This window comes from Jaculus jaculus, chromosome 1 (assembly GCF_020740685.1).
Source record: "Jaculus jaculus isolate mJacJac1 chromosome 1, mJacJac1.mat.Y.cur, whole genome shotgun sequence".
NCBI classification, from domain to species: Eukaryota; Metazoa; Chordata; class Mammalia; order Rodentia; family Dipodidae; genus Jaculus; species Jaculus jaculus.
In genome coordinates, this window is record NC_059102.1 from 33998632 (window position 1) to 34019045 (window position 20414).

At 47.5% G+C, this 20414-nt stretch overlaps 1 non-coding gene across 1 annotated transcript; it reads right to left on the reverse strand.

The window, feature by feature from the left end:
- Window positions 1-12906: 12906 nt before the first annotated feature.
- On the reverse strand, window positions 12907-12990 carry LOC123457799. Its single transcript, XR_006635165.1, has one exon. It is a non-coding gene; the product is annotated as a small nucleolar RNA SNORD35 (small nucleolar RNA).
- Between the last annotated feature and the right edge of the window lie 7424 nt (window positions 12991-20414).

Here is a 20414-nt window from a genome sequence, read left to right on the forward strand (position 1 = left end):
GAGATAGTCAAGATAGACAACTTCATAAAGGCACAAGTAAACTTGTGGCTGCTAGGAGCTGAGAGGAGAGGAGAATGGGAAGTGACTGCTAATGGGCATAGAGTTTCTTTTGGAAAGGTCAATCTATTCTGGAATTAGATGCTAATAGGTGCACAACTTTGTGAATATTATGAAAGCCATTGAATTGTGCATTTTGAAGGTCTGAAAGTGTGTGTTCTATCTTTAACAAAGAAAAAAAATGAAAATAGACAGTGGAGTGAACCAAGTTCCATAAGCAGAAGTGGATTCCTCTGTGAGCTCAACAACGGAGCTTCTGTGTGACACTGGCAACTGTGGACAAGGGCTCTATGGCATCTTTGAAGTTCTATCCAGTGGTTTGGCTCCTCTTAATCTAACCACTGTTCTGCCTGGTACAGTTAAAACCCTCTTTCTCAGTTATCTTCAGAACTTTTGCCACTATCTCACCCTTACAAATATATGTGTGTGTATGCATATCACTGGAGTGTCCCTTACACTCTGCTCTCCCTCCTTCTCCCTTGGGACATGCTCTTTTTCAACCCCTTGGTCTGAAACGCTGCCTCTTCAAGTCTTAATAATTTATTTAATTTATTTTTGTACACAGGATCTCAGGTATTCGAGGTTTGCTATGTATTGGAGGATAACCTTGAATTCCTGTTCTTTTTTCTTTTGTTTTTGTTTTTTGAAGTAGGGTCTCACTCGAGCCCAGGCTGACCTAAAATTCACTATGTAGTCCTAAGGGGTGGCCTCAAACTTGATTCTCCTTACCTCTGCTGGGATTAAAGGCATGTGCCACCACGCCTGGACTCCTGTTCCTTTTGACTCTACCCTTCCAGTGCTGGGATTATAAGTGTGAACCACCATATCCACTTTAACAACCCAAGATTTTGTACTTGCTAAGCAAGCACTCTACCAACTGAGCTACATTCCCAGCTCTCTGACCCACCTCATAAACTCTTCAGATGAAGCACTAATTTTCCAGGGCATGGGGCAGTGTAGGTGGGGGAGACTTCACCCTTGCTGGGCCCAGTGTAAGATTGACAGAATCACAGCTGTCCACTAAATCGTCAATCTCATCAGAACCCAGTAACTCCTGGACACTCTGCTTTTCCTCTGCCTTCCCACAACCTCCCTGGAATCTTAGTCAACTTTTGTTCTAATATAGTTCTGCCAGGCTGGAGTAGCGCACTTGGCTTGGATGGCATTTGTCCTCCAATAGGGTGGTTGAGAAGGATCAGGGCTTTCCTCTCAGTCACTACACCAGATGGTCAGGATTTGCTGGCCTCCACTGTTTGTGCTGGCAGCAATGTGAACTGAGCACGGTGCTACTGAAGGTTGAAAGTTTTCTGGAGCAGGAAGGATATGGACACAGAGCTTATATTTATTTGGTGCGTTTTTTTGTGTTTCCGCTGTACTGTCACACACCTTGCAGAGTCGCTCTGTTAGGGAAGAGGAGAGAGATGGAGAAAAGCAGGACCGGCACATCACCTTGAGGTGGCCTGGGTTAGTCACAATAATTACCTTCCCCTGCCACCTCTGATAATTCTGTGATGTGGTCATTGTTATTTGCACTGGACCCCAACACTGCTTTTGGGCCCCACTTATCACAGGTTGCATCCTCAACCCTAAACTAGACTCTTGCAAATAGGTCTGGGGGGGGGGGTCTTAGCCCCTCTTCTCCAGTTCCAAGGCCACCTTGCAATGATGGCCCCCCTCAGCACCATCTTCCTCGCCTGCAGAATAAAGAAGCACCTCCAATTAAAAGGGGAGCAGCTGGGACTGAGGCTGTGGGAGGAGGAAAGGAAAGGGGAGTCCCCAAGGGGAGTTCTCTTTGGATCCCACATAGCTGCTGTCCCCCTCTGGGAGAGACCCCTGGGCCAGGGGTTGTCCTTTAGCTTAGGGGTATGTATGGTAACTTAATTACTTTGTGTTTGTGGGACTGGGTCTCTACATGGGGAAAGCCAGATGTGAAAGTGTATGTGACAGTGAAGAGTGAGGGGGCTGTGCACATGTCCAGGGCATGTCTTTAAGGGATCGTTTTATTTAAAGTTTTATTCCGTGAATATTAATTGTGTGCCTATAATGAATCAGGCACTGTGTTAGGCTATTGAAATATAACTACAAGTAAAACTATGTTGACAAGATTGTTGGGGGAAAGAAAAGGAGTCTGTGTTGATTCTGCAACTAAGTTGTTCTGTTATTTTGTTTATTTTTAAAAAATATTTATTTATTTATTTATTTATTTGAGAAAGACAGAGGAAGAGGCAGAGAGAAAGACAGAATGGGCATGCCAGGGTCTCCAGCCACTGCAAATGAACTCCAGATGCATGTGCCCCCTTGTGCATCTGGTTTACGTGGGTCCTGGGGAATCGAACCAGGGCCCTTAGGCTTCACAAGCAAATGCCTTAACCACCAAGCCGTTTCCCCAGCCCCATGTGTTGTTTTATTTTTTACGTGAGAACAGGAAGGTACATGACAGAATGTTAGTGATGTGAGTTTTCTGGAACAAGATCAATGCATGTCTCTACAGCTGCTCCCCTGTGACACACACATATATGTGAAAGTGTGAGTGCAGTAATGCTGTCATATCCATGTATCTGAGGGAGGGAGGTCTTATACTCCAATGCAGTTGTCAGGAAAAAGGCCCGAGGTAGAGGGAGAGAGGGCATGCTTCATGAGCATCGTGCAGAGAAAGGGCATGACTGAGAAATTTCTAAGGGGATGCATAGCATGAAGGGCTCCATGCCACTGGAGGTGTGCATTCCCAACTCCAAAGGTGTCCCCCCTTTCTTGCCCTTCTAGCTGAGGAAAGGGGTGTGAAACTTTCACTTCTAAGTGGCAGGAGATACTCTGGAGGAGGACTGGAGAGATGCATTTGCCTTCAAAGCCAAAGGACCTTGGTTCCAATCCCCAGGGCCCCAAGTAAGCCAGATGCTGGCACATGCATCTGGAGTTCCTTTGCAGTGGCTGGTGGCCATTCTCCCCCTCCCCCCTGCCCATGCCTTTCACTTTCTCAAATAAATAGAAATAAAAATACTTTTAAAAAAGAAACTCTGGAGGAGGCTGGAAAAGGAGGGAGTCAACAAGTCAGGTTGTCCCGCTGCAATGCAATGACTTTCTTCAGCGCTAAGGGGCTCCTGGCCAAGCCCCATGTTCACTTGCCCAATCCTTACAGCGAGAGTCCCACGACCTTCTCCAATATGAAGGACTGGCCCACATCTTCCCACCAGAGGAGGACAGAGGACAGAGGACAAGAGGACACTTCTCTGCATAAGGTAACACTTCAGCTGTCTCCTGTCACTGTTATCAGGGCTAATTCCTCCTTCTCCCATACTGCTCAATCAAAACTGATCAGGTAAGTGTTTCTGAAATTGACTCTTTCCTTTGGGTCCCACCACTCTTGGGCATCAAGTTAGCATCTCCAACCTCTGTCTGACCAACTTCCTCTCAAGGGACATCTGGACAAAAGTATCTCTGACTAGAAGTATCTTTGATGCTGTCTCCTCCCAGGATGCCTGAACCATTGACAAATACTGTGTGGGGGCTGAGAAAAGACTCGGGGGTAGTAGGTGGTCCTGTCCTCCACAGGACAGCTTGCTGGGCGGGGGTTCAGCTTCCCATCATTGGGCCCTAGGAAAGCAGCTCAAACCTAGGACCTCTGACCTGCCTCAGCTACCTGGTCTACTGGTGTGGCATCTACACTGGGCTCAACTTTTCCAGCCATGTGGGTCTGTGCCTTAGTCCCTAGGAATTTCCACAGCAAGGGGGTGAGACTGGGGGGCAGGTTTTGAGGTGTGAAGAAGGAAGATCTAGAGAATGCAAGCTAGCTGCTGTCATGGCTTCCGGGGGATAACAAGCAATTGGGTTTACTCAGTGATCTGCAGGTGGGATCTCTGAAGGTATTTTGGTTCCCAGTCAGAGAGTACAGGGGGGAAAAGAAAAAGGCAAGGCTTCCTACTGGGCCAAGACTCAGCAGTGGCCAGATTTACCCAGATTTCTTCTTTTTTTCCTTCCATCCCCTTGGGAATGTAGATAGGGAGGGCTTACGGGAAAGAGTAAATGAGATTTGGAAGGGCTGGAAAATCTGTTTTCTGCGATGCCCAATTCCGGTTGGTGGCCCAGGAAACAAAGCTAAGTCTTCAGGTCACCCCTAAGTGCCTGGGCTACCATGGCATGGGCAGGTCTGTTTCTTGGCTGGTCAGGACTCCCTAGCAGGCCAAGCGGATATAGTAGTAGGCCTGAGCCCGGATCTAGTGGACGCTGGAAGCGGTCCTGGAACGTAAGCTGGAGTTCGGGTTTGAAATAGCTTGCTTAGCTCCTCCCCCAGCAGAAAAGCACCAGGTGAGGGCAGGGGAGGAAAGACAGCCCTGGAGCCTAGCTGGGCTGCCTTTGCTGGCAGTTAGCTGTGGGGTGTCGTGATTGTGCTCGTGAGCAGACAGACCAGAGCATCTGAAGTTTTCCAGCTTTGGACAGAGACAGCACCCTCTAAGATGCAGATCACGGACTCACACTCACCCTTGCACACAACCATGCAGAGCCTCCCCCCAATGTGAGCACTCCCCCCACCCCAAGGCTCATAAAGAAGTTTTGTTTTGCTTCGTTTCGTTTTGTTTCCTTTCATTTCGTTTCGTTTGGGAAACAGGATCTGACTCTGTAGCCCAGGCTGGCTTCAGACTTGCTTGGGGCAGTCTTCCAGTCTCAGTGTCCCAAATGCTGGGATGACAGGCCTGGCCCACACCACGCCTGGCACAAAGACTTCCCCTGGCCCCTTTGTGTCCACTCACAGGTGCCTCAGACGCACCCAACTTGCACCATGCAGCGAGGATCAGATCCAAACCGAACCAGCCCTCTCGGTGCACACGCCCCCGTGGGCGGGTCACGGAGCACCGGACACAGATACCCAGGACAGAACTCCTGAAGACCTGCAGGGACACGCATTTCCACACAGGCCCTCCTAACTCAGGTTTTTAAGAAAATACTTTATTCATTTGAGACAGAGAAAGAGGGACAGGGAGGAAGAGAGAGAAGGAGGGAGGGAGACGGAAAGAGAGAGAGAGAGAGAGAGACGAGGCACTCCAGGGCCTCCAGCCTCTGCAAACGGGCTCCAGATGCATGCGCCGCTTTGTGCATCTGGCTCTACGTGGGTACTGGAGAATTGAACCCCGAGCTGTTAGGCTTTGGAAGCAATCGCCGTTAACCACTGAGCCATCTCTCCACCCCTCGGTTTTTTTTTTGTTTTTTTTTTTTTTTAAAACAACATCCCTTCCCGTTGGAACTCCACCCCCAGCAGCCAGTTTCCCAACTTTCCCGGGGAGGCCCGAGTCGCCCCTCGGGGGCGGGAGGGGGCGGGGCGGGGCGAGCCGCAGGTGCTGGGAGTGAGGTGGGGGCGCCCCCGAAGGGGAGGCGCGGGATCCATATGCATGGGGCTCCGCGCACAAAGAGCAGCTGCCGGGAACCGGAGCCCCGGCGGGCCCAGAGTCACGCGGAGGCGGCGGCGGCCGCCCGGCTAATTGAATTAGGTCGGCCTGGCCCTGCCACCCGCGCGCCACCCGCGCCCGCTCTGCCACCCGTCTCCGGCTGCCGCAGGCGTTCGCTGGGTACCGAGGGACCCATTGAAGGAAGGAGGCGCCGCCGCCTGAGCCCCGGGCCCGAGGCGGCCTCTCCCCCCGGAAATAATCCCATTGTCCCGCAGGCAGTGCGGGGTACTGGGCGCCCCGTCCCCAACTGGACTGCGACCCTCTGATTAATGGGACGGCGGCGAGCGAGCTGACGCCGGGAGGGGCCGCCGCCCTCCTTCTTCGCCCATCCTGCTCCCGAGTTTCTCAGCTGCCCTGGCTTCCGGGGTTCCTTCGCCTGCCCAGGCTGGGGGATCGAGGGAGAGGAGAGAGAGGCAGGGGGCCAGCCGGTGGGAATCCGTCCAACCCCGGTGCCCGAGTGAGTGTGTGAAGGGGTGGCGCCGAGGGCTCAGCCATCTGCTGAAGTGAGTGAGCCGCCTTCATCCAGAGCTCCAAGGCCCACCCAGCCCGAGTGCGGTGCGGTGGCTTTGCGTGAATGGTGAGCAGGGTGGATTTACCAGTAGTGAGGTGTGCCCACCAAACTCCCACCTCTGGGGGCCACCATCAGGGAGCTGGGTCTGAGAGCTGGCGTTGTCCTGAGTCCCACAAAGTCTCTGTCAATCCAGATTTCCGCAACCGCCTCACGCCATCCCCCTCCCACCCTCTACCCCGCAACTGAGAGAGATTGCTTTCGGCCCTTCCTTTCGTCCCCTCCCCCCTCCTCTTTCCTACGTAATCCCCTTGACATTCTCTGTATCCGGGCTGCTGCAGAGCTAGTGGTGCATTTGAGGTGGGGGGCGGGTGTCTGTCTCAAAGCCCTCCAACACACTGGAACGACCCTTATGTGGCAATAACACCCCTGTCTTGGGTGGCCTGTGACACCTGGGCAGAGATATTCGCTCCTAAACAGCGAGGGCTTAGATGCAAGCCACCATCCCAGTATGTCTTTCCTTGCTGACACCCACCCAAGAAGTGGTCTTGATATTAGCGAGAGAAACTCCCCTGGCAGGTGACCCCCCAGAGCAAGATATTCAGGTGGCCGTTGGACAGCTTTGCACCTCTGCCCACCTCTGTCTCCTCCAGGAGACAGGAGCACACACTCCTGTCGTTTGAGAGGTGTCCCAGGGGGCTGGGATGGGATCCCTACCATCCAGGACCAGGCTGCGGTGCTGTAGGGGTCACCCCAATGTCCAAGCCTGCTCTGGAATTGGGCTTGGGGCCTCCTCCAGTTTTGGCAGAGAAGTTAACACCCACACTCCCTCTCCTATTTAGCTGCAGAGTAGGTATAGCTCCTGGCAGGAAAAAATAAAAAAAATCTCAACTAAGGGTGGGAGGTAAAAATCAAGGGCTCTGTGCCCAACAGAAGGAACTTAGTGTGTCTGAGGTCTTTGAAGGGTGGCCAGGGACCTTGTCCTGGAAGAGTCATGCAATCTGGAGAAGTGGCCTCTGCCGGAACTCCTAAGACTACTGAGGGGAAAGCTCTGGGTGATCAGTGAGCAGGGGAACCATCCAGGACTTACAACATAACAACTGCCCACGTGAGCAGGGGTCATCCGGGATTCCGCAGGCCCATGCAATATTTTCTGGGACTTTTACTGCAGCTCTGAGATGAGCAGTGACATATCCCTCTCTCCCCTTTCATAAATATTGCATCTTCCCAATGCAATTACAGGAGACTGAACGGCATGAGCGCTTACTAAATAAGATTATGGGGTGATGCTAATGCAGTTTATGTCTGCGCTCTGACACCAGACAAACTCCCTATTAATAACCTCTCAATGAGGCACGTGGCTCCAATCATAGAGCCCACAAATGCCGTGGCCATGCTTGCACGCTAAGGTCCGTTTCATAGTTGCCTCTTGCCCAGGGACTCCAAGGGCTGACATCCACTTTGTGGGTTGCAGGCACCACTGAGTCTGTTGGTGTGGAGCAGGTCCTTTCCCCCCAACCCCTAGAAAGCCTCAAGCAAGAGCAGCCTCCTCTAGTTTACCTTCATTATGTTCTGTTTCTACAACCTTCAGAGCCAGCTGGCTCCCTAGTCTCTCTCCTGAATCCACACCCCATGTTTCCTCTCCAGATGGGCTTGCACGAAGTGTTTCCCTGCCTTAGATATTTCTCTGGCTCTGCACAGCCCACAGGGGAGGGGAAAAAAAGCCTGTACCCCTCCATTCAAAGTCCTTAACTCACTTTCTGCCCCGTCCACATGCATGTTCCCCCAGTTAGGCTTTATTAGCCATGGTGTACCTTATATAAATACTCACTCCTTCCTCTCTAGCCTTGGGTGCCAAAGCCTCACAGTTCCACCCCCTATTTTGCCCCCTCCCAAAAAATTTCTGTGCCCACTTTACAAACTAGCTCAAAGTCTCACCTTTGCTGGCACTCTCCAAGCATACTCCTTGAGTCAATTCATAGCCAACAGCATACAAATTTTAAAAGAAAACTCCCTTTATTGTTCACAAAAATTTGAAGCCAGCCTTGGTGACTTACTCCTTTAACCCCAACACTCAGTAGACTAAAGTAGCCAGCTTGGGCTACAAAGCAAGTTCCATGTGAGCCTGGGCTAGAGTGAGACCCTTCCTCAAACCCCTTCCCACAAAAACACGATATTCTACGACCATGTAAGAATTGGCCAAGCATCAGCCAAGGCTATACAAATATATGCTTTTTGAAGTCACAGAGACATGAGTTGATGTCCCAGCCACATGGTTTGGTAAGTGTGAATATGAACATATCAATAAACTCCTGTGACCTTTTTGGGTTTGTTAAAGAATGTGGTAGTTTGAATGTTTGGCCTCATAGACTCAGTCATTTTTGATTAAACCTTCCTACTTGAGCCCCTAGCAGGCAGGTCTCTGCTATAAGGAAAGAGGTATGTCACTGGGGGAGGATCTTAGAGGCCAGCCCTAGGGTGTGTTTAGGGGTGGATCTCAGCCCAGCCCTACTGGGTGTGTTCCGAGCAGTTTGAGCTTTGGGACTCTGGTTCCTGCTTGCTTGTGGCACTACCAGCTGGTGATGTCTCTGCTTGACTCTATGAATGGGAGCCAACTTCTTCTGCCATTGGTGGTGTTGCCCTGGACTTTGTAAGCCCGAGATAAACCCATTCCTCCCATAACCTGCTTCTGGGTTAAAATTTGTCCCAGCAACATACAGCTGACTGCAATAAAGAACATCAAGCCACTGTCAGAACCAACGGAAAAAATAAAACATGTAAAAGCTTTCTGTTTCTCACTTTTACTCTTTCTCATGATTGTATGACATTTATGCAAAATGTTTATCATGCCTACAGGTCTGGGAATCCTGGAGACTAAACACAGTCCTGGCCTGCTCAGTGGTGCATGCTCATCTTTGGACTTCTTCAGATATGTCAGGTACCTTCCTTCAGGCCCTAACTCCCTTTGCTTGAGGCTTCTTTAGTCCCACTGAGACAGCAGGGCTGAGGTCACAAAGACAAGAACTAGAAAAATAGGACATTTATGTGGTAGAAGAAAAGTAAAGACAGGACTCCAGAGTCAAGAGAGTCAGTCCCCTGCCTCAGGTAATGCCCAAGTGCTTGCTAGTCATTAACCTAAGACCAGTGTGGTGTTTTGAATCATATGTCCCCCATAAAGTCCTGTATTTTGTATGCTTGAACCCCAGCTTGTGGCAATTTGGGAGGTAGAGCCTTGCTGGAGGAGGTGTGCTGTTGGGGCAGGCTCAGGGGTGTTGTAGCCAGCTTCTCCTTGCCAGAGTTCAGGTCACTCTCCTGCTGCTGTTTTCCATCCGCTGTGGCAGGGGTGATGCCCAGCCTCTGCTCATGCCATGTTTTACGTGGTCATTATGAAGCTTCCCTGTGTCCTGTGAACTTGAGCAGGGTTGAGCTTAGAGGAAACAGACTGGTGTGAGCAGAAGAATATGGTACAGAAAGAAATGAAAGTTGGCAAGATAGCCAGGTGTGGTGGCACACGCCTTTAATCCCAGCACTTGGGAGGCAGAGGTAGGAGGATCGCTGTGAGTTCAAGGCCACCTTGATACTACAGAGTGAATTCCAGGTCAGCCTGAGCTAGAGTGAGACCCTACCTCAAAAAAAAAAAAAAAAAAAAAAAGTTGGTCAAGAGGAGACAACAGTCTCCTGTTTGGCTGCAGTTCTTTGAGAAATCTCCACCTTTGGGATTGGGATAGTAAAATGCTGACTCTTTTGAAAGTAGGGGGGCTGAATGCTGAAGGGGTGTCTTGTTCTTCAAAGTTGCCTTCATTTCTCCCTTGATTAACAAATGTGACACATTCATCTGGATCTGGACATATGTCTGATGGAGCATTAGACCTGACTCTCCTTTGTATGTCTCTCTTTCTCCATTCCGCCCACCTGCCCAGTCTCTCTTCCAAGCATTTTCTTAGTATTTTGGGTACAGGAAACCTCCCTATCAGACCCACTACACAACTTTTGTTTTGTTTTGTTTTCTGAGGTAGGGTCTTGCTCTAGTCCAGGCTGACCTGGAATTAACTATGTAGTCTCAGGGTGACCTCAAACTCATGGCGATCCACCTGCCTCTGCTTCCCAAGTGCTGGGATTACAGGCATGTGCCACCACGCCTGGCTCCCCTTATACAACTTTTATGTGGTGTGTTCACAAACACACTCTCACACAAACTTAGAGGTATATAGAGACACTACACTCCCCAAAACACACAGAAAACTATTATTATTATTATTATTATTTTGATCTGGAAGTTTTTGTTTGTTTGATTTTGGTTTTTCAAGGTAGGGTCTCATGCTAGCCAAGGCTAACTATGTAGTCTCAGAGTGACCTCGAACTCATGGTGGCCCTCCTACCTCCTGCCTCCTGAGTGTTGGGATTAAAGGTGTGTGCCAGGCAGACAACTATTTTTTTAAGATTTTATTTTTATTTATTTATTAGAGACAGAGAGAGAGAGACAGAGTGAGAATGGGCACTCAAGGGCCTCTAGCCATTGCAAATAAACTCTAGATGCATGTGCCACCAGGTGCATCTGGCTTACATGGGACCTGGAGAATTGAACCTGGGTCCTTAGGCTTTGCAGGCATGTGCCTTAACCACTAAGCCATCTCTCCAGCCCCCAGACAACTATTTTTTTAATAGTTATTCTTTGTCTATTTATTTTTTAAAAATATTTAATTTATTGGGGATGGAGAGATGGCTTAGCAGTTAAGTGCTTGCCTGTGAAGCCTAAGGACCCTCATTCAAGGCTCGATTCCCCAGGACCCACTTTAGCCAGATGCACAAGGGTGCACACGCATCTGGAGTTTGTTTGCAATGGTTGGAAGCCCTGATGTACCCATTCTCTCTCTCTCTCTCTTTCTCTGTCTGCCACTCTCAACTAAATTAATAAAAATGAACAAAATTTACAGTGACCTTGGGACAACTCAAAAGGTATCATGGTGCTGGAAAGAAGTGACCGCACTGCTCAGTCTGCAATATCTCTATCACACCTTCCAAGGCTCAGGGTCTCAGGGTCTAATGTGGAAAAGGTGGCGGAAAGAATGTAAGAGCCAAAGGAAGGGTAAGGCTCCTTACAACGTGCTCCCTCCAGACACAAAATGGCCTGGATACCCATGACCTCACAGTGCCTGACTCTACCTACACAAGCCCATCATAAAAGGAGGAAAAGATTATGACATCAAAATGAAAGAGAGACTGATTGAGAAGGGGAAGGGATATGATGGAGAATGGAGTTTCAAAGGGGAAAGTGGGGGAAGGGAGGGTATTACCATGGGGTATTTTTTATAATCATGGAAATTGTTAATAAAAATTTTAAAAAGGCCTGGAGAGATGGCTTAGCGGTTGAACACTTGCCTGTGAAGCCTAAGGACCCCGGTTCGAGGCTCGGTTCCCCAGGTCCCACGTTAGCCAGATGCACAAGGAGGCGCACGCGTCTGGAGTTCGTTTGCAGAGGCTGGAAGCCCTGGCGCGCCCATCCTCTCTCTCTCCCTCTATCTGTCTTTCTCTCTGTGTCTGTCGCTCTCAAATAAATAAATAAATAATTAAAAAAAAATTTTAAAAAGATCTTAGGATTTTCACTGCAACCTACTGTCCCTCTATGCCATCGGATCCATCTGGCCTCTGTGAAACGACTGCACCGTCCCTGTCACAATAAGCCATGTGGCAAATAAAAAAAGAACAAACTTTTAAAAAATATTTAATTTTTTTATTTGAGAAAGAGACAGAGAGACACACACACACAGAGAAAGAAACAGAGTGAGAATGGGCATGCCAGGCCTCTAGCCACTGCAAATGAACTTCAGACGCATGTGCCACCTTGTGCATATGGCTTTATGTGGGTACCAGGGAACTGAACCTGGGTCCTCAGGCTTTGAAGACAAGTGCCTAAACCACTGAGCAATCCCTCCATCCCATGTCTCTTTGACGTTTTTATATATGTATATAATGTATTTTGATCATATTTACCCCATTGCCTTCTCTTATCCCCTGCCTGCTGGACCCCTTCTTCCCAGCTAGTCCCACTTCTATTTATTTATTTATTTATTTTAGGTAGAGTCTCACTCTAGTCCAGGCTGACCTGGAATTCACTATGTGGTCTCAGGGTGGCCTTGAACTCATGGCAATCCTCCTACCTCTGCCTTCCAAGTGCTGGGATTAAAGGCGTGCACCACCACGCCTGGCCCACTTCTACTTTTTTAAAAGAATTTTTTGAGTATTTTAAAAATTACTTTATTTTTACTTTTAATTTTATTTTATTGGTTTTTCGAGGTAGGGTCTCACTCTGGTCCAGGCTGACCTAGAATTGACTATGTAGTCTCAGGGTGTCCTCGAACTCATGGTGATTCTCCTAACTCTACCTCCAGAGTGCTGGGATTAAAGGCATGCGCCACCACGCCCGGCTTTATTTTTACTTATTTATTTTACTGGGGAGAGTGAGAATAGGAACACCAGGGCCTCTAGCCACTGCAAACAAACTCCAGACACATGCGTTACTAAGTGCATCTGACTTATGTGGATACTGGGGAATTGAACCTGGGTCCTTAGGCTTCATAGGCAAGTGCCTTAACTGCTAAGCCATCTCTCCAACTCACCACTTCTACTTTGTTGTCTTTTTTGTGTGCCCCACCAAGTTTAATTAGGGTTGCTTGCATAAGCATAGATGGAGGGGGTCAAATTCTTTTTTTTTTTTTTTTTTTTTGGTTTATCGAGGTAGGGTCTCACTCTAGCCCAGGCTGACCTGGAATTCACTATGGAGTCTCAGGGTGGCCTCGAACTCATGGTGATCCTCCTATCTCTGCCTCCCAAGTGCTGGGATTAAAGGCGTGTGCCACCACACCCGGCTTTTTTTAAATATATATATAAAAACCTCTCTTTTTTTTTCTGACATCAGCTGAGCCTGTGGAATTATCAGCACTGCCCAGTGAATCTGAAGACCATCATAAGAAAAGGACATCGGGGGCTGGAGAGATGGCTTAGCGGTTAAGCGCTTGCCTGTGAAGCCTAAGGACACCGGTTCGAGGCTCGGTTCCCCAGGTCCCACGTTAGCCAGATGCACAAGGGGGTGCATGCATCTGGAGTTGGTTTGCAGTGGCTGGAAGCCCTGGCGTGCCCATTCTCTCTCTCTCTCTCTCTCTGCCTGCCTCTTTCTCTCTGTCACTCTCAAATAAGTAAATAAAAATATTAAAAAAAAAAAAAGAAAAGGACATCGGGCTGGAGAGATGGCTTAGTGGTTAAGCACTTGCCTGTGAAGCCTAAGGACCCCGGTTCGAGGCTCGGTTCCCCAGGTCCCACATTAGCCAGATGCATAAGGGGCGCACACATCTGGAGTTCGTTTGCAGTGGCTGGAAGCCCTGGCGTGCCCATTCTCTCTCTCTCTCTATCTGCCTCTTTCTCTCTCTGTCACTCTCAAGTAAATAAATAAAAAAATGAACAAAAAAATTAAAAAAAAGAAGAAAAGGACATCATCTGCTGAAATATATAAATGCTCAAGCATAACACACTGGTCACTCACGCTCACCCATACAAACATGAACCTGCACTATCCCGCTCCCCAAAGGCATGCCCTCAAGATGCTTGTGAACACATAGGTATGCATGTTCACACAAAAGGATACGTAATCACAAATACGCAAGCAACCCACATGCCAGGCACAGTTTCTGCAGCAGATGCTGCCACCAAGCCTCCCAGGGTTTATTAGGGTTCAGGAAAGCGACTTCTCTTATGCTCGGTGGGAATTCTGTACACACAACAAAATATATGCTTGGGGTATTTGGAGCTTGTACAGCTGTAAGATGGGATCTGGAAAAACCACTCTTGGGGAAGGAACCTGAGCCATGAGTCATCCCAGAGAACTTGGAGAAATAGGAAGCGCAAAGGCTCTGAACTGAGGGGTGTGGTCTCTTTGCTGCAGTCAGAACCTGCCCATCATCTGCATTTTAACTGAAGATCCTCCCACAGGAAACAGGAACACAGTTGGCAGATGCCAAAAGGGTGTGGACTTTGAAACAAAAAAAAAAAAAAGAAAAGAAAAAAGGAGGGAGTTGTGAGGGCCTCTTTCTGGGAGTGGTCCTCAGTTCCAAAACAACAAAAGGTAAACCATAGCCCCTTTTGTGAGGATGGCCACTTGGGTCTCCATAAAGCCAGGCCTGGCTGCAACGTGGAGGAACAGCTGAGCTACATCACATGAAAATGTTTTCACCTCTGTGTACTTCAGGAAAACCAAACAGGGCAAAAAGAAGTGAATGAAGGTAAAGGATGGAGCTTCCTGTGCCAAAGGAGAGCCAAGTATGAATGAAAAAAACCAAAGACATTGATGCTGGACTGGCTGGCTTTGAATTTTCCCTCTGCCTCTGCTTCTGCCTCCCCACTAGCTGTGTGATCTTTCTCTTTCTTTTTTTCTTTCTTCCTTTCTCTCTTTTTCTTCCCTCCCTCCCTCCCTCCTTTCTTTCTTTCTTTTTCTTTCCAAGGTAGAGTTTCACTCTAGCCCAGGCTGACCTGGAATTCACTATGTAATCTCAGGGTGGCCTCGAACTCATGGTGATCCTCCTACCTCTGCCTCCCAAGTGCTGGGATTAAAGGCCTGCATCACCACGTGTGGCTACTAGCTGTGTGATCTTGATAACCCACTGAACCTCTCTGATCATCAGTTTCCTCCTCTGGAAAATGAAGACATAACCTCCTTTGTATGGCTATGGTAAAGATTAAGAGATATAAAAATGGTTACTCCAGGGCCGGAGGGATGGTTTAGCAATTAAGGCGTTTGCATGCAAAGCCAAAGGACCCAGGTTCCATTCCCCAGGGGGGCGCACAAGTCTGGAGTTCATTTGCAGTGGCTTTGGCCCTGGCGTGCCCATTCTCTCTCTCTCCCTCTTTTTCTGTCAAATAAATATAAATTGTTTTTTTAAAAAAGGTGTGCGCCACCACGCCTGACTACCTGGTACTATTTATAAAAAATAAAATAAAATGGTTACGCCACTGGCAGGGATAGATATAAGAGAAGGAAGTAATTGGAAAGAGGAGTGTAATGCAAGGTATAGGGCTAAAGAGATGGTCCAGCAGATAAGACACTTTCCTAGAAAGCCTAAGGACCCAAGTTTGATTCCCCAGCACTGCAGAAGCAGGAGAAGGTGGATTGCTGTGAATCCAGTCTGAGACTATATAGTGAATTCCAGGATAGTGTGGGCTAGAATGAGACCACCTCAAAAAAAAAAAAAAAAAAAAAAAAAAGAATAAAATGCAAGATATGAAGATTTAAATTTCCTTCCTTAGGACTAAGGCAGTTGGGACTTAGAAAAGTAAGCCAGTAGCTGAAGGATCTGTTGTCTCCAGTCACCTGTACAACGGCTAACAGTTTCACGCCAGTCTACTCCAGTGTGAAGCCTACTAGCTTATATGAGCTACAGTAAAAGTTAAAAAAAAAAAGTTGCTGCTGCTGTTTTTTTGTTTTTTGAGGGAAGGTTTTACTCTAGCCCGGGCTGACCTGGAATTCACTATGTACACCTCGAACTCATGGTGATCCTCCTACCTCTGCCTCCCGAGTGCTGGGATTAAAGGCGTGCGCCACCATGCCTGGCTTTAAGTATATACATATATATATTTAATTTATTTGCAAATGGAGAGAGAGACAGAAGAGACACGGGCCGGGGTCAGGGAAGAAAATACAAGAATGGGTGTGCCCGGGCCTCTAGCTATTGCAAACAAACTCCAGATGCATGTGCCACTTTGCACATCCACTTTTATGTGGGTGCTGGGGAACTGAATCTGGGTCATTAGGTTTTGCAGCCAGCCCCTTAACTGCTGAGCCATCTCTCCAGTCCTATAATAGGTAACATGTTTAATGGCTCATTTTCCTCACCTATAAAGTAGGGATAATAATGGGGCTGGAGGGATGGCTCAGCAGTTAAGGCATTTGCCTGCAAAGCCAAAGGACCCAGGTTCAACTCTCCAGGACCCATGTTAGCCAGATGCACAGGGGGCGCACGCATCTGGAGTTCATTTGCAGTGGCTGGAGGCCCTGGCGTGCCCCTTCTGTCTCTCTCTCCCTCTTTCTCTGTCAAATAAAGAAATAAAAATAAAATATTTTTGTTCATTTTTATTCATTTATTTAAGAGTGACAGAGAGAGAGAGAGAGAGGCAGATAGAGAGAATGGGCGCATCAGGGCCTCCAGCCACTGCAAATGAACTCCAGACGCATGCGCCCCCTTGTGCATCTGGCTAACGTGGGTCCTGGGGACTTGAGCCTCGAACCAGAGTCCTTAGGCTTGACAGGCAAGCGCTTAACTGCTAAGCCATCTCTCCAGCCCCAAAAGAAAATATTTAAGGTAGGGATAATAACGAAATTTACCCTGTGAATTTATTATAAAAAAGGGATGAACTAACATTTTCAAGATAATTACAATAGTACCTGCCACATATAAATGCTATGCCAATGGGTGCTAAATAAATTCAAAGAAGCCGAGCTCCCTTGCAGAAAGAAGTGAATGACACGGGGAATGGGACAGCCACACGGGGGTGGGGGGAGGGAGATAGGTGGGCAGCTTGTCTCTGGCTGTGACAGGTTCTCTCTCAAGCTCCCTTGGTGTCTTCTAATACTGTGGTTTGCTTACCTTAGGAACAAGGTACTCTTCAATTTGCTCAAGGGCCTGTTAGGAGAAAAGCGGGTATTTCTTTCTGTGTTGCTGGTGGCCGTATAAGCCAGTCCCATCTTCCCTGCGTTATGTAACCAAAAACACAACCCTGTTCATACCCTTTGATCAGATAATCCCACTTTTGGAATCATATCCTAGGGAAATAAAAGAGTAATTGATACAAAGGTGTTTATAGCAGCACTTACAATAGCTCAACCCTGGCGATCACCCAAATACCCAACACTAGGGAAATGACTAAGCCAACTAGGGAACATGGGCAAGAGGGAATGGTACACAGCCCCTGAAATGCTAATGTGCCCCAGAAATAGTGATGGGGGCCATACTCTTAGGCCAAGATATCATGCATTATGAATATCAATATGCCCAAGATAATTTATAGACTGACTGCCCTACTAATAAAAGTTACACTAGAAATTATTTTTTAGAACTCACAAAAAGCCAGGCATGGGGACACCTACCTTTAATCCCAGCACTCGGGAGGCAGAGGTAGGAGGATCGCCGTGAGTTCGAGGCCACCCTGGGACTACATAGTGAATTCCAGGTTTGCCCCAGCTAGAGTGAGACCCTACCTTGAAAAACCAAAAAAAAAAAAAAAGAAAAGAAAGAAAGAAAGAAAAGAAAAAAAACAGGAAAAAATGTATTGCAAGAAAGAATAAATAACAGCATTTCAAATAATCGTCTAAGAAGCAAGTTTGTAAAATGTTTTTATTTATTTGTGAGGATGGAGAGAGAGAGGGCAGAGATGCAGAAAGAGTATGGACACACCAGGGTCTCTCGGTTTCTTAGTACTGCACACAAACTCCAGACCATGTCTATCTGGCTGTGTGTGGGTGCTAGGGAACTGAACCCTGCCTGCAGGCTTTGCAAGCAAGTGCTTTAAGTGCTCAGCCATCTCCCCAGCCCCAGTAAAATATGTTTTTAATGAACAGCCCTGTAAAACATTTTGTTATAGGGAAATTAAATGAAAACAATGTGGGCACTAATACAGACATTTAAATCAAGGTACAACATGGAGCTTAGAAACAGCCAGGCATGGTGGTGCAGGCCTTTAGTCCCAGCATTCAGAGGCAGAGGTAGAAGGATCACCATAGGTTTGAGGCCAACCTGGTTCTACAGAGTGAATTCCAGGTCAGGCTGGGCTAGAGTGAGACCCTACCTCAAAAACCAACCACAACAACAATAACAATACACAAAAGAAACAGACATAATCATATCTAAGCATTTAGAATAAGCAACAAAAAAATAAGCCAGGAAGACAGATTGCTCGGTAATGGGGTTAAGACATGCTCTGCACATAAAACAGTTCATATTATTTTATATCGTATAAAATGAATGCAAGATGATTAAAGAATTAAAATGATGACTATGAGGGAGCAAGTGTAGATGCAGGGAAGTAAGTATAGGTACAGAGCAATGTGAAATTTTCAAACTTCAGTGATATGGCCTCAGAATGCTGCTCAGTGGTAAAGCATGTGCTTAGCATGTGCAAGGTCCTGGGGTTCAAGCCTCAGCGACACACAAAATTGAAAACTACTTATTCTTTTTGTTTGTTTGTTTGTTTGTTTGTTTGTTTTCCAAAGTAGAGTCTCACTCTAGCCAGGATGACCTGGAATTCACTCTGAAGTCTCAGGCTGGCCTTGAACTCCTTCCTCCCACTTCTCCCTCCCCAGTGCTGAGATTGAAGGTGTGTACCACCCATGCTCCGCTCTGAGAAAGGTATGTTCTCAACTAACCACATAACCACAGCCCAGAAAAGGCCCAGGCTGTTTTTACTCCACTGTGTTGAGGATAAGGTCAGGGCCTTGTATATACACTAGACAAACAAAAGACCACGGAACGGAACTACATTCTCAGCACAAAGCTCAGGTCTCAACCTTGACAAGGATGAAGGGATGAAAGATGGTTGATGCAAACACTTGATGCTTCACACAATGGACTTTGTTATCGTTGAGAAGACAAGGGGTCAGTAAGACGGGGAGGAGAGAAGATTACAAGGGCATTCTGCTTTTTCTGCCAGTATACAGGGGCACAGGTGCTGCTTGGGGGAGGCTTGAGTCAAAGGTGGACCCAGACCCAGAACAGTCAGCTACGGACACCCCTACATTTCTTTTTTCTTTTTTAAAGAACATGCTAACTTTTTTTTTTTTTTTCTTAGAGAGAAAGAGAGCAAGAGTGTGAGAGAGAACGAATTGCACCCTAGGGCCTTAGCTACAATTGAACTCCAGACACTGTACCACCTAATGTGCATGTGCAACTTTGCATCTGCCTCACCCTTGTGCATCTGGCTTACGTGGGATCTGGAGAGTTGAACATGGGTCCTTAGGCTTCACAGGCAAGCACCTTAACCACTAAGCCATCTTTTCAGCCCAAGAACATACTAACTTTTTAAGGACTTTAAAAATGTATTTATGAGAGAATTGGCATGCCAGGGCCTCCAGCCACTGCAATCAAACTCCAGACATGTGTGCCACCTTGTGCATGTGCCATCTTGTGCATCTGGCTTATGTGGACTCTGGGGAGTTGAATCTGGGTCCTTGGGCTTTGCTGGCAAGCATCTTAACCACTAAACCATCTCTCTCTGCCCCTACTTTGTTTTTATAAGGCAAACCCAACAGGCTGGCCTTTTATTTTATGAGAGAGAGTTGGCACGCTAGGGCCTCCAACCACTGCAACTGAACTCCAGACACATGTGCCACCTTATATGCATGTGCAACCTTCCATGCTTGCATCACTTTGTGTGTCTGGCTTTTGTGGGACTTGGAGAGTTGATCATGGGTCCTTAAGCTTTGCAGGCAAGCTTTAACTGCTGAGCCATTTCTCTAGCCCCCATACTAATTTTTTAAAATTTTTTTATTAAAAACTTCCATGATTATAAAAAATACCCCATGGTGATACCCTCCCTCCCCCCCCTTACCCCTTTGAAACTCCACTCTCCATCATACCCCCTCCCCATCTCAATCAGTCTCTCTTTTACTTTTGATGTCATGATCTTTTCCTCCTCTTATGATGGTCTTGTGTAGGTAGCATCAGGCACTATGAGGTCATGGATATCCAGGCCATTTTATGTCTTGAGGAAGCACGTTGTAAGGAGTCCTACCCTTCCTTCAGCTCTTACATTCTTTCCACCACCTCTTCCGCATTAGACCCTGAGCCTTGGAAGGTGTGATCGAGATGTTACTCAGTACTCCAGTCACTTCTTTCCAGCACTATGATACCTTCTGAGTTGTCCCAAGTTCACTGCCATCTGAAGAGAGAAGATTCTCTACCCATATGAGGGTATAAATATTAAGGGAAATGCTTGCTGGGCAGTGTGATAAGCATAGTATATACATTTTTCCAGACATCAACAGATGTTACACCCCTAGGGCTCATGACTACCCCTGTTTTAAGTTTTCAGTATCAGGAATGTGTTTCTCCGCCCCATGGAGAGGCCTCCAGTCCAATTGGAGGGCAGTAGGTTTCCACCATGACAGACGTGCCACTATTGCACCCATTGGCTCATTTGGCCTGGCTAGCCAATTATAAGACTTGCAGTGTCCACTGTTGAGTATCTTCACTGGTGGTATCTCTTTCTCCCATTGAACTACATGTAGAATGGCTTCTTCCAGCTTTCTGTCAGCTGGTCTACAAGGAGGAGGTTATCAGCTCAGTTCTAGCAGGATTTCTCAGTGACCTTGCAACCCAAGCCCCATACTAATTTTTAAAAATTTAAATATTTTATTTCTTTGCAAAGATACA